Here is a 13,735-nt window from a genome sequence, read left to right as displayed (position 1 = left end):
GCAGCCTCCATTCAAACGGATAAGCGCCGTTTAACGTCTTCTGATTCCTGTCATAAGTCGAATAATTTGTTGATAAGGTAACAGCAACCATTCCTAACGAAGGGTATTGTTTATTTCATGGCGTGTTTGAACTGGGGTGTCCTTTCGTGCACTTTACGCCCAATAGTGTCTCATATATGCTCGATATGGTTAAAACCCGGGCTACGATCGGGCCAAGGAAGATAAACCGAATTATATTGGAACAATGGATCTTCCTCCACGATGCTAATTTACAACTTTGGCGAGCTCTGCACTACATTGGATACGGGCAACTGTGTGTCTGTTCGTAAGCAAAAGTCCCCGAAATGGTCTTATCGCACGATAACTAGTAGCGATGAGCCGATCTCGAACAGTTCTTGTTTGAAGTCTCCTGTATGTTCATCACTCTCTTTTAAGGATTGTATTGTTTGCAATGGGTTTCCTTCTGACCAACCTACATTATGTATGATTTTTCCTAGCCGATGTTATAGTGGATCTTCTTGATATCGGAATGTCTTTTACATCGTTTGTTGCCTGGTTTTATTCTCAAAACGACTTATAGTGGAATGGTGATGACCAACAATACATGCAATTGTCACAGCGATATACCTGCTTCTCTCATGCTGATTATTTGCCATCTTGCTGCAGTTATGAGTTGTGGATGACCAATTACAAGTTGTCAAACTTGGTTATTTAAAGTGTTGAAAACAATAAAGATATCACATCTGTTTTGTTGTTTACGAGTACAGTAGCTGCATGTGCAGATAAGAACTTATCGAGTCGTTATTTATTGTATTTAAATTATATTTAACTATTTCTATTTCAACAAATTATATCACAAAAAAGTAAAGAGTGTTTTGTTTAATTTGAACTTCAATTTGGTGTTGCAATACTTTTTTCCATGTGTATATAGATACAATATGCCATATAAATCACGTAAGTACTTTTTGCTTGATTTATTTCACTTGACTGGGCGGGGTTTAATCGGTTCACTTATTTAAGACCAGTACATATATAAACAGGTGTTTCTGGATAAACTCATCAATGAAGTGTTCAGTTATTCGTCCCATCTCCTACACTCAGTTCATCTTTATATCGGTTTTGTGATTAAAAATCAATTATAATTATAAAGGCCATCATACTTATTACACACATCTCCAAATAGACTGTCCTTATGCAAATTAAAACGTAAGCTCCGCCCGATCAGTCGAAATAACATTCATTATACTCACTGACAATTGGGTGAATGACAAGGAGGTAGTGCATAAATAGACAATAACTGTATAGTGTCTTTAAATGTCAACTGTATTTGTACGAGGCTAGGAAACAAGGTGTATGCGAGCATTTAGCGAGCTACTACACCTGTTTCGAGCCGAGTACAAAAACAGCTGATATTTAAAGACACTAAACAGTTGTTGTCTTTATCCTGCAATTAATTCAGTACATTGTTGGTGTTTTGAACTAACATATTTAGCATTTATTTTCGATTTGTAATCCCTTGAGGTCCGCGTAGTAATATCAAATCACACATTACGCTAAAGACGGGTTCGCAAAAAATTGAATCTCGAATGGTAATCAATAATACATCGCTCAAGGTGAATACTTATCTATTTTAACATAACAACTAATTTCAACAGTAAAAACAAATAACAAAACATTGTCCAATTTCAAACAGAAGTATACGAGTTGTCCTACGCTTCAGACATGACATTCACTAAACATGCATGCTGAAATTGACATGGTTGATTTTGTAACACAATCATACACATTCAAGTTTTGAAATCGACAATTGTCATCGTCATTGGAATGCAACTGGAATACACATTCTGAGGACACACAGGTTCAAACAATACTCAGTCCGGCAGTGGACGGAGCTTTTAAGCGATATCTGTATAGCATACATATACAGCATAGCGATATCTGTAGGGCTGTATCTGTATAGTAGGACACCCAATTGCAGATAAACACGGTGGGTATGGTTGTCCTGCGAGAGAACGTACTGTGCTGGTGATTCGGTCCTGACGGGTGCTGGTGATCAATGAAAAAATGTAAACAAAGACGAAAATTATGATTTTTGACGTTTTTACTCATAAAAAATGGAAGAAAACAGTTGAGATTTTTCAATTTCGTTTCTTATGGGTTCATATGTAAACCATTAAAAAAATGACCCTCTAAACTGTTTCAGTAAGCGTAACACAAAAATGCTCATTTTCAGAAAATCTCGAACTGAAAAAATAAAACGAAAATGCTCATAGAGTCCGCTTTCTATCCCGCAATCCACAGGACAAAACAATTTTGTGAAAAAACATTGCAATTTATTAAAATTTAGCATTTTCTCAATTTATTCATGTCCTGATACTGTGCTGGTGGGTCCTGATACGGTGCTGGTGGGTCCTGATACGGTGCTGGTGATTTTGGATAAGAAGTTGGTCATATTTGAAACAATGTTTCAAAATCAATAAAATTAGCCAGATAATTGTTGCCAACAGGATCTATGACTCCTATTTTAGCTCTTGTGCATCTATTTGGCTGTTTAATATGTGTTTTCAAATGATCTGAACTTGTATTACATAATAACATAAAAGGGCAACATCTTTCGTCCAATATCAGATAACAATAGTAGTTGTCGTTTGTTTATGTAATATATACGTGTTTCTCGTTTCTCGTTTTGTTTATATAGATTAGACCGTTGGTTTTCCCGTTTGAATGGTTTTACATCCGTCTATTAATTTTGGGGCCCTTTATAGCTTGTTGTTCGGTGTGAGCCAATGCTCCGTGTTGAAGGCCGTACTTTAACCTATAATGGTTTTCTTTTTAAATTGTTATTTGGATGGAGAGTTGTCTCATTGGCACTCACACCACATCTTCCTATATCTAATATATAGTATCTAAAATAAGTTAAAAATTCCACAATACTATATAATTCATTTTATGTGTCAATTTGTTCGAAAAAAGTCGAAAAGAAGAGACTTTTTTTAATGTCATGATTATATGTCGCTTTCTAGATCTATGCTTAGCATTTATATCAGATGACATGGACTCCTCACCCTGGTGACCCTGCTGCCTTTCATAACTTTATCCGTATACATATATTAATAGATAAACAAAAGGCTGCAGGCTTATACATGTTGCTGGAACCAGTTTCGTTATCTGATCTGAATTTTCTGAAATGTGCAAGGTAGATAGACATTTTGATTTTTTTTACTCGGTAATGAACCATTGTGCTGATCCCATGCTAAACATAACAAAAATCTCTGTACAAAGGTCTGTGAATTTTCTACAAAAATAGTGATTTTATTTTCACTAAATTCTCTTTTTCTACTAAATACAATAATGAACTATAAATAATAATGCTTTGCAAGAAGTTTCCCTTTGATATATGTACAAAATTATATCTCTATTATTCATTGTCTGTGCTGTTTTGATACTATTGTAGTTTGCACATTTCGGAATTGGCAGGCCACAGGAGGGGTCATAAACCGTACACGAAAAGATAAAATATTGATATAAGTACTTAATTTGCATCTTTGAACCCCCACCCCGGTTTGTTTTTTTAGGAGCCTGGGTGTCTAAAAATGCTCGATTACAGGCATTTTACTTTCCAGGCGTGTTATTGTTGATTGTTAAAGTCCTGAAAACGGATAGATGGAAACAAAAATGTTTGATATATTTGGCTTTAGATTCAGTTTTTTTTAAATATAAATTAAGGCTACATTTTAATTTAATAATTCTATGAATTCACAATATAAAAAAATGCAGAAAAAAAATGAATGAAGTGAAATATCTTAGTAAGGAGTCATTAGTACAGAGATGGTGTGTTTGACACACAAAACTTAAAAGCTTAGTGATATTAACAATATTAAAATAAAAGTGTATTTTTTCATTTTCAATTATAATCAAGGCACATTTTATTTTTATTCATGAAAAATATTAATATATAGAAAAGAAGGACACATTGTTCACTTCCACGTAATTCATTATCAAAAATATTTATTTTGAAATGAAAAAAGCTAAGAAATCTTAATTTTATTAGTGTTCTCTAGGTTATCTCGTCTTCATTCTCTGACATATTCTAGCCTGCCCTTTCATAAAATAGTGATTTTTTTAGTGTACTAATGAACTTTCGAAAAAAAAATACCTGATAACCATTTAGACAAAAAAAAATTGTTGGAAAAATCTTACAGCAAGTGATTCTCAATATCTATAAGATAAATTTTTCTTTTACAATACAACTTTTAAATCTTACGGGAAACTATTCCAAGCTTTCACTGTAACCTCGCTCTAACCTATATCCATCCACCCCCCCCCCCCCCCCCGAAAAAAAACACCAAACAAACAAACCCGCAATACTATTGTCATTCTTATAGTCAGCACACTCAATTGTTCACAAACAAATGTGTATTAAGCTGCTAAAGACATGATTCAAACGCTCAGAAAGTCCTTTGTTCTATATTTTTGCTCTCCATTTTTATGCAAAACCTTTTACATTTTTATTTTATGGGTTATTGTTGAAGGTCGTACGATGGCGTATGGTTGTTAACACGTGCTTCCTTTGGTTTCTTATGGAAATTTGTCCATTGACAACAAACATACCACATCATCTACTTTATATGAGTATTGTATACATTACAACGTATTTTGTGATCTTGCAAAATGATCGTAATCCCGAAAATCGTAAACATATTTTCTTATCTTAAAAGGGGACAAGAAGGGTTCCATTAACAGGCGAATAAATAAGATTACAGTTAGTTTAAAATTATTTTTTTTTAAAAGTGGTATTTTTTCTCTCATTATAACAGTAAACAGATTCACAACAATGTCAATTTCAAGAAAGCAGACAACAGCTAATAAGTCAATAACAGTACAGCATCAATGATCTTGAATATATGCCACTTTTAACTAAAATATAAAAGCACAGAACCAGGACATAGGAGCACAGAACCAGGACCGTTTTTCTTATCACCAGCACAGCGTCAGGACAATTCCGTTTAACGAACTTGCACGACTTTTGTTTGCAATATAATATTGTTGTAATATACTTTGCATGGTACTTATGACACACCAGAGAAAAATTAAGCAACAAAACAGTCGTTTTATTGCCGTTCTGATACAATGTAAACAAACCCACCAGCACAGAATCAGGACCCACCAGCACCCGTCAGGACCAAATCACCAGCACAGTACGTTCTCTCGCAGGACAACCATACCCACCGTGATAAAGTAAAGTATCAATGTTAGTGAACACGAATTAGAATGTCATTAACCAAAGCTAATAATGAATCTTGGTACATGTATTTCAATGCCTAAACAACTACCTAAAATGGTACACCTAACACTTTTTTATTCATCTTCTATCATCTCATGATAATTTGTGTTGATTGAATGGGTAAGTTTTACAAACAAATACATAAATGATGAACATTATTCAACGGAACGATGTAAATAATGAGAAAAAGAGGTTTATTTTAATTATTGATTAATCATTCAGATAGAAAGTAAACCGTTAAAATGCTGAAAATATAGTTTGTTCGTCTAAACCGAAACAAATGGTCTGTGCATACGTACATTTAAAGCGTATCTCATGTAATGACTACTGTGTAACAGGTTACTCTATCTGGGGTTAATTTTCATTTTAACACATAACTTACTACGACTTACTGTGGATTCATTAATATTCGTTGGATACCAATTTTCGTGGGTTTCGTGGGTACAGGGAAACAACGAATTTAAATGTTCAACGAAATGCAATTTTTTTAAAAGAAATGCATATGAACTTTGTAAAAACCACGAATTCAAATACCCACGAATATGCAAGTTTTCTCTATCCACGAAAATTGGTACCCATGAAAATAAATGAATCCACAGTATGAATAACTGAAGTACGGTTCGCACGACAAGACCGACAATAGACATAAAAGTTCCCGTGGCCACCGTAAAATGTCCGAAGCTATAACCTAAATATTCCTTAGACATTTTTTTATTTTTGTTTATATATTTTTGGTCATATAATACCTAATGTGATTAACATCATTGGCTTCTAGGTGTAAAGTGCTGCAAACGCATGCAAATTAATAAAGATGTACTAGTACATATATGTTCATATATTAAGTCATCATTGCTAGAGAACAGTTAGCGTTGGTCTCCGAGTATATCATAAATTCAGTAGTCAGTGCTTTTGGTATGACAATAAATTTTCATAATCATTTTTTATAAATTTTCTTTTGTTAAATTTGGAAATAAATATAGAAAAACAAGGCTCTAACTCCCTCAGACCTAAGTTGAATTTGTCTATATATAGATATATATAGGTTTTATTTGGCTCTTAACGTGTTGAAATCTTATTCACACTTGGATTACAAATCACGGTTTTGTATTGAGCGTTCTTGATGACATTTCATCCAGAAATAATACCAATTAATCCTTAATATCTTAGGCCATAAGATCTCTCAATTACTCTTACAGTACAAGAAAAAATGTACCCCAACTAAAAGTTGGTTTGCTTAGTTGCTTTGTGAAGCATGTTTAGATCAGATGACTTGTAATAAAATGTGAAATATCTTGAAAAGAATGTTTATTTTGACTTTTTATTCTAATACTAGTTTTGAAAGATACAATTGAGAATAGAAATGGGGAATGTGTCAAAGAGATAACAACCCGACCATAGAGCATTTAAAGAACCTATGTAAAAGCAATAAGTGGATTTTGCAAAGAAAGTCGAGATTAGTGTTTTGACACTGTTCTGCGCTTTGATTGAGTTGTTGTCTGTTTGACACATTTAATTTTTCCATTCTCAAATTTACTGATATTGAATTCAAGGCTACCGGTTTATCTATATTCTTAGAGAGTTTAAAAATGAAACGATAATTTTACTTGCCTTTAATCGGTACATGAGGTTTTCATATATCATTTTAAGGATGTTTGCTACTTGTGTGTCCGTCTTTTTGTCAGTTATTTAGAATCCTGTAAATGTATCCATCTTGTAAGAAAACAACCCCCGTTTATCTTATCAGCTATTCAAAAATGTTATAAAATCTATGTTATTTTTCAATGATTTTGATAGAAAAAGGTGCCGATTCTAAACGTATGAATAATCTGGAGAGAATTAGGTCCTGCTTAAAAATTTGAATGCCTTTGCAGATGTTTGAATCTTAAGTCTCATTTTTGAAATTAAGTACCCAGTTTTTCATCATTTTCCTCAAATGAAGATGAACCCTGCGTGTTTAATAATACGGTTCTTCTTACTTTCCAATTTAAGTCCTAATATTGATTATTTTTTTTAACAGTGTAAATAAATTTTTAAAAGTCACGTATTTGTCTTAAATTGAGGGTTAAAGAAGGAATTAACAATGTATAGATATCAGACCCATTGGGCATTTTTTTGTACCTTGGTACACTGTTTGTAATGTTTTTATATATGGAAAATACATTGCCATGTATCGTTTCTTTTGTTGACTAGTATATGTATACTTCCACAATACTTCATGATCGTTTCATTTTACTTTATTGTAAGTGTATAGAGAAAGTGTATACTATAAATGGTATATACTCCAACGTCAAACACTTATTAGATGCCGTCATTGTCTGATGTAGATTTTGACGGATGAGGTTTTTGTAGGTGAAGCGCATGTCTGGCGTACACAATTTTAGGTCAGTTACTAAAAGAGAGACGAAAGATAACAAAGGGTCATTCAAACTCATGAGTCAAAAATAAACTGACAATGCAATTGCTAAAAATTAAATTAAAAAGACAAACAGAAAAACAATAATTCGAAAAACACATAATAGAAAACTAAAAACTGAGCAACACGGACGCCACCCAAACTGTGGTTTTCTTGAAGAATATGTAGATCCTACTAAAAATGTGACACCCGTCGTGTTGCTCGTGTTAGTTCACACCTGATAGGAAGTCTAATTCGGTATGTCACATTCGGGAAAAGCGGAAGGGATTCTGGTTTTGACATAAGGAACATATCTGTTCCATAACGGTCAACCAACTCGTGATGGTCTCGCTAACATTTGCGAAGGGGTGATTTCAACTTTACCTGTCGAAAATCTTAGGTTAATAGTTTCTTTATAAGTAGCAAACTCCTAACAAGAAAATTATGATAGGTTATACAACCATCGGAATAATGTATCTACGGAGAGGTATAATCTCCGTTATTATACGCTGTTGGGATTATGCTTCATAGAAATGGAAAATTTACAATTTTTAAGCTGTAATCATCTTTTGTCTTAAAGTTTTGTTTTCAACCGACTCTCATCGTCTTGTTCTAAGTGTAAGTCAATATTTATTGCTGACATATCATTTATCTTAAGTTAGATGAGTAGATGCACTCAAAACGTCACCAAATTTTAAATCATTTAGTGAAAAAACATCTTCTAAATATAGCCTAAAGTAAAGGTTAAAGAATGTTGCCTACGACTTCGTTACTGTCTGTACCAAGTCAGGAATATGACAATTGTTATCCATTCGTTTGATTTGAATGAGCTTTTGATTATGCCATTTTTGTGATTCGAATATTTTTCCTCCTCAGAATTTCCAATTAAGTCAACTTCGTATAAATAGAGGCATAAGTCGGCAAAGGAAATGCCGATTGTTTGTTGGAAAACACTTCCTCCAAACATACCAAATATTTTGTCAATCATCTTGAAAATGTGAAATCTAGAGAATTTTAGAGAATTTTCTATTTGAATTAGAGTTATTTTTAAAAAAGTAGATAGTAATCATCCCTAATATATTCTTTTTTTAATGCAGCTACGCAGGACACATCTCTTAATGTGTTTTTATGTTTAAAAGGGGAACATGGGTAATGTGTTGAAAAAAATCTAATGTTTCAATACTGTTGCAAAAAACCAATTGTGTGCATTGTAAAGATCTTTGGATTTTTTTTATTCTATTTACGCCACCTTTAGAATAGATATTTTCATAATAATTTTGAAACCCGGCTTCGATTGCCGATAAAGTTGATGTTTATAATTTAGAAAGTCGTTCCATAGAGCACTTGGAAGTCCCAGCAATTTACCGTTGCTTGTTAGTACACTTATGTAGTTTAGGCATCTCCAAAGAAACACAGAACAAATCTGTGATTATCCAGAATTTTCTCTGTAGTAAGTGGCGTTGGGTATACGTTCAGTTTTAAGTAAATTACCATTACCCTATTCATTTATCAAGCAGTATATACAATGTGATTTATAACACATAAAACGATGTTGTGTGGGGCTTCATCTACGGAGACAACAACATATGTGTTATAAAAGTAAAACAAGTGTTTTGCAACATTCGGGTCTTTACAAATTGATGTGGAATGGGAATTAATAGATCCGTAATTCAGGTTTGTATCAACGACCTCACAGCCTTAATCCATTCGAAAAGACTTCCTACTTTACATCTTCTATTTCGCGTTTAACCCATTGCCTGCCATAATTCTCCACTGAATCCATCAGTATTTTGAAGTTTTGTTTCCAATTGATGGATTAAGGCTAACGATTTCGGTCCTTTGGAAAGCAGATTTTACAGAGAAGTTTTATTGACAATGTTTAGATCATCAGCTATTAGCGTTGCCAGCCGAATTAAATATAAATGGGGAACTAGTACAGGTGGAATCAGGAGGTATAGACTTGAAGTAGACATTATTGAAATACTTTGTATTTATTGAAAATTTCATTTGTAATTGGTTTTGTTAAGGTATTAGAAATGGTATATACAGAGTTATATCGAAAAGGAAAGTATTTGAAGTAAATTGATGTATTATGAAAAATACTGCCAAAGATGATGGCATTTTGTATTGAAATTCTACGAAAAGACCTTTCTACTTTTCATATTTTACAATGCGAATTGGTTTGAAAGTATGTAACTTTTAATTTTGAAATTGCCTTGGAGTTCAGTTTTTAGTTGTACTTTGGTACTTTTGTACTTGATAAATGTTCGTGCGTTAGAAGCTTTTCCTTATTTAGCGTCATAAGGAACGTTTAATTCCAAACAATTTTAAAATGCCACGTAGAACCTTTCTGAGCTCGTTAATCCCCCCCCCCCCAAAAAAAAAATCAAAGAATATTCAAATGTGTATAAGGTCAACAATTAACTATGATTACATCCCAAATTGTAAATAGTAATTCATACTTGCGATGAATCATATACCTCTGAAAACTATCTGTGGTTGAGTTTATTAAGATTCTGCCGTTGATGAATTTTAGCTTTTCACTATATGAGTGATTGGTCTGTTGACTGAGCAAAATAATTTTGTATTGGGATGGTTTTTTTATGAAAAGACAAAAGCGATTGATAAATGTATTTCCTATGATAAACGACCATTGACGGATTAAGTAAAATAAGTAAAATATTGAACTCCTAGGAAAAAGCTGAAAACTGCACATTACGATTGACAGATGATAATTTAAATATTGATAATGCATGAAAACACTAATTATCTATTCAAAATGGTAACAGTAAAATGTTATACTACTTTTGATATTAAACCAGCTTTTATTCACAGGCTTTGAACGTCTCAGTTAGTGTATAGTGATCAAGTTACCAATCGTCGGATACCATTTCTCTGTCGATATTTTAAGACGTGAAAAGTGTATATTGTGCGAGGGGCCGGCAGGTGTGTGATGGTGAGGGGCCTGCGGCTGTGTGATGGGGGCGATGATGAATGCGAGATACGATGTAATTTGTATTTGTAACATTAACAGTGTGCCAGTTTGGAATTTTATTTTAAGCAAAATTGGAAAAGTCCGATAATTTCCATGTCGTTTCATCACCAGCGATGGGTCCGATTACTTTCAATGTAATTGCTTAAATTACAATTACTTTGTCATTTGTACGATTAAATTAAATTAATGATTACATCATTTCTAAAAGTGCCTGATTAAATTAATGATTACATTGGCAAAGTAATCATGATTACATCTGATTACAATGAATAAAAAAACCATTTTGCATGATGTAAACCTTTAATATATAACTATAGCATTTTTTAGAAAGTATTGTGTTTGTTATATTATAAAATGATAACTTAAAACTTCATCTATTAAATAAACCTAGAAAGTTCACTTCATACATACATGAACATTGTGTCACTGGTTATGTCGACCCATTGAACTTTATCATCATTTATCTCTGAATTATTTTGACTTCAATTGAATATAGCTTTTTAAAAAGCGTTTGCTGTTTGTCTTCTGACATATTCTAAACTGTAATTTATATGTGTTCCAAGGTGCAGCTTATGGGAGTTAAAATATGGATGAAATAAAGTTACCAGTTTAATCAAATAGTAAACAATATACAAGTGCTAAAACACATTGCATTTTACATGTCCAGTCTAAATACATACAAAATTTGCTTATTTTAAACAAGATTTTTGTCCAACTTTTAATAAATTTTGTGCTAATTAGTATATGATCACAAGTCTGATTTATCTTTTACCATGCATATTGTCCTACAGCTATACTCAGTTGGTAATTGCAATAAAAACAAACCTTAATTGGTTTCCTACCTGTCAATTCAAAGTTGACAAAAATCACAACATTAACAAAAGATTATAAGTATGGGTTAAATGAAAAGTAATCTTTGAATATAACAGTTATTATCAAATATATATGTACAACTTTAAATTGTGAATATATGTACAATATCTGTTATTAAGGCCAGAAACACATAATTGTATTATATGTCTCTTTTTAGGCTATTGATGACTTTTCAATACTGTAACAGTTTATTTTTTACTGAAGTATACAATTTTATCAACATGCTTTATAAAAAAAAAAGTAAACCAAACTATCTTTCACATGTTCAATATAAAACAAAAACAAAAACAAAAAGTTTCCTTTATTGAACATAAACACAGTTTAAGATTTTTTCATTGTAATCAGAACGTAATCATAAAGTAATCAGGATTACAGGGTATTTTGAAAAGTAATTGATTTAATTAAATTACATGTAATCAGATTTTTGGCTGATTAATGATTACAATGATTACTTGAAAAATTGAAATCAATTACAGCTGATTAACGATTACAATTACAATTACCCCAACTCTGTTCATCACATTGAAATATTCTGCTTGTAGCGGTGCTTAGCTTTTTACATAATATGTGTGGCTTAGCTTTTTACATATTATGTGTGGCTTAGCTATTTAATTATATCGGTAAGCTGGTAACGGAAATTGCTTTGAAAAATGAAAACAAGACTTTAAAAATTTTTTGTTTACCATAGTCGCTGAAATCAAAGCAAACAAAGATTCCAGATATATTCAGAGTAGGTATTAATCAGGCTATCGTACATTAGATTCATTACAAGGTCTAATAAGGTTTCCTAGGGGACTTTACGTGTTATACGGGTCATAAAATAATAGTATTTTTGCCGGAAAAAAAATCACGAAATTACATACTTCGGAAAATTAGTAAAATATTTAGAAAATGTAACAAGAGTTGCGCATTCTCCTTTTTAACCTTTTCAATGTGAGTGTTACTGGTGGATATTTTTGTCACAAAATGGCAATGTTCTATTTATATCTATTTATTCATGGTAGACCTTTAAAAGTTTTTGAAATATAGGAGGAGCTTATTGCAATAAATGAGCATCCTTTTTTTCCTGCTCATCTACAAGTTCCTTCGTCCGCACGCGAGGGAGCCCGACTTTCATTACAAAACATGATAATACGATTTTGAATTAAATAACACCCGTCCAATAGGCCTTACATGGAGTAAAACTCTCTATAAAAGGACTTTAGATGTTAAAGTAATGGGCATTGAAGGCCGTACGGCGACCTATAATTGTTAATGTTTGTGTCATTTTGGTCTTTTGTGGATAGTTGTCTTATTGGCAATCAAACCACATCTTCTTTTTTATATTGCTGTGTATCAAATTCTCATTTTTGATTTTTATCAATTTTCATGTATATCCAATTAAAAAGAGGAAAACATACATTCAATTTACAATGCATGTATTAGTAATTTAAGGCAACAGTGGTATACCGCTTTTCGGAATAATATTTTCAGCGGTTTTTTTTAATGAATTTTCGACTTTACCATCGAATTAACATTGGTTATGACCTCTGAAGAATTGACGATTATACTATTTTATATCATCATAAATATAATTATAGAAAAATGCAGGCAAGCACACGCAATCGTAAAACGACGAATTTTCTATATATGTTTGATATCATGTCATTGATTAAAAAATAATGAAATCAAAGTTTTACTTGTATAAGAATGATTTTATTTGTATGCTAAATAAATGACCTAAATGGATCTTTCCTTTGGCTCCGTAGATTCCTTAAACAATGTTGACATACTGTTTTAATAGCTAACTATGTGTAGCCCATCTACAGCGAATGATAAAAGTGAAGTTCAAATGAGCATAATACCTAATTTTTAACATGCAAACCAATAATACATGAGAGGGGATCTAGATTTAGTTTTATAATAGTATATAACCAAACAGGCTGCTAATAACGAAATATTATTTCACAGTTCCGCTTTTACAAATGGTTGATTAGTTGTCAGAGTTAACACTTGTTTGGCTTTATAACTTTTTTTATATGAACGTCACTGATGAGTCTAATGTAGATTTAATAAACGCGCGTTTGGCGTACTAAATTATAATCCTCGTACCTTTGATAACCTTTTAACACTCCGTTACGACAAAAGATCGGTCACTATTAATTTCGAAAATGCAAAGATTTAACATACCAGGTATACATTGTTTTGAATC

The sequence above is a fragment of the Mytilus trossulus genome, chromosome 6 (assembly GCF_036588685.1).
Source record: "Mytilus trossulus isolate FHL-02 chromosome 6, PNRI_Mtr1.1.1.hap1, whole genome shotgun sequence".
NCBI lineage: Eukaryota > Metazoa > Mollusca > Bivalvia > Mytilida > Mytilidae > Mytilus > Mytilus trossulus.
Note: the sequence above shows the minus strand (reverse complement) of the source record.